Source organism: Mycetomoellerius zeteki, unplaced genomic scaffold (genome assembly GCF_001594055.1).
Source record: "Mycetomoellerius zeteki isolate Tzet28-1 unplaced genomic scaffold, Tzet1.0 scaffold720, whole genome shotgun sequence".
Taxonomy (NCBI): domain Eukaryota; kingdom Metazoa; phylum Arthropoda; class Insecta; order Hymenoptera; family Formicidae; genus Mycetomoellerius; species Mycetomoellerius zeteki.
Window position 1 is genome coordinate 12,287 of NW_017257743.1, and position 2,154 is coordinate 14,440.

Below are 2,154 nucleotides of genomic sequence, written 5' to 3' on the forward strand. Positions count from 1 at the left end.
CTCGCACTATGTCTACATTCTCTAGCGGCACAAATATTCCTATTATTTTACAATCGGCCAGCGATTTTTGAAATCATTTATTGTAACGTACAGATAACCGAGTTGTATTAATTGTAACATGAATATAAAATTAAATTTTACAATAAACTATAGAAATAATTTATTACTTCTAAGCGCGTATTGTTAAACTGTAATTTATGTTTAGTAATAAATTAGAATATTGTTAAGATGATTGCTCTCCTTTCATTTTAAAAACCAAAAACGACCTCGTACTCCATCGCCTTTCAGAGATCGCACGTGGTCCAGTCCTGAGTTATAGGGATTAGGTTCCTTGACTCGAAATCAGGATCGACGTACGCACTGCTCGTAGGAAACAGGTGTTATAGCGTCCCTTCGGGACGTTGACCCATATTCCGGAGCGATAAGAAGGTCCGACTCTCAGGTATTCGCCTCTGCGCGTATACCTGTGAGATAAAGTCTGCACGTCCTTCGGTACCCTCTCCATCTCCATCCTTGTCTCTCCCATTCGATTTCAAATTTCCAAGGGCTTGGACGTAACAGTATGTACGTAAACATTTATGTTAAACAAATTTATTGTAAGCTACATTTATTGTAAGCTACTATTTATTGACAGTTTGCATCAAAATGTTTGCAGTTTGAAACATTTAAAGATTTTTTAAACTATTTAAGTACTATAATTTCATATAACATTTTATCAGTACAAATATTGAAATTATGAAGAATGTATATGATACCATAAACAGGAAAATGATAAAAGTTATATTACACATATACAACAAATAAAAAATAAAGTATTATAAAATAAAAATCAAATAGAAAAGTTGTAATTTAGTCTGACTTTGATTATTTATTAGCGTAATTAAAACTATACATATATAATGCATATATCTTAATTTTAATGAAAAACATAACTAAATCTCATTCATTCAATTCAGATACACAAGCTCCAAATTTTATCAAGTCAATGATTGTTTCCATGTACTCTACTCTGATCTTTTCGAAAATAATTCGGACTATAGAGGACAAAACAGATCTATTGTAGTGTGTCAACGGATAACAGAAGCTGTTATCCGTTGATAACAAGCAATATATGTGGATTTTAATGTAATTTTTAAAAAGATATTATAAACACATGCGCGCATGTATGTATGTACATATGTATGAATGTATGTATGTATACATTGTGCCTCATTTTAACTTTCATATAGTAGTATCCCGAAAAGTACTAAAAATAAAAAAAAATGTTTTTGATAGTTCGGGGGTGGCACATTTTGGACAAGTTATTTTTTTCTAGATGAAGACGCCAAAAAGGTATGAAGGTCATATTTGCTTTTAAATGGAATTTGTGATTTTTTTACAGAATTGTTGTTAGACCTCCAATAGAACACGTGCACGTTTATTCGTGATATCATTAATTTTTCCAGTGTCTTAATTTTTTCATTTCAGTTGCCATTTTGGATCCGTTATGTTAAATTTTCAAAAACGCCACCTAATAAGTTAGAAACATTTAGAAACATTTCAACAATATTGTAGCAACGTTGTAACATTGTTACAATGTTGCTGAAATGTTTCAAAATGTTTCTTATTTGGTATACGGCATCAAAAAATAAACATTTCAAAGAAAATTTTGAGCCTTTGCAAAGAATTTTATCTCAAAAATTGAAATGTGTAGAGAAGTGGTTGATTCGAGAATGCCCCAAATATACAGGGTGTCCCGATATTTTTTGCCAAGCTCTCTTGTGTAGATAGAGAAGATTAAACTGAGCCGAAAAGTTCTGTACTTTTTCACAATAGTTAATAAGATATCAATTACTAAAAATTGTCGAATATGTATATTGGTCTCCGATAATTTTTTTCTCAAATATTATCAACTTTACAAAAAAGCTTCAAAAGACAATCATTATTTATTTTGTTCTCATAGAGCCCTAAGAATTTTTTCAAAAATTTTATCAACTTTTTAGTATCGCCTTTTCTTATTAACAACTATTTTTACAAACATAAGAAAATAGGGTATTAAAAAATTCCGAAAAAATTCTGAAAAAATTCTCAGACCTTTATGAGAAGAAAATAAACAATTTTTGTTTTTCGCTGTTTTATATACATATATGCGCGCGCATGTGTGTAATATATACA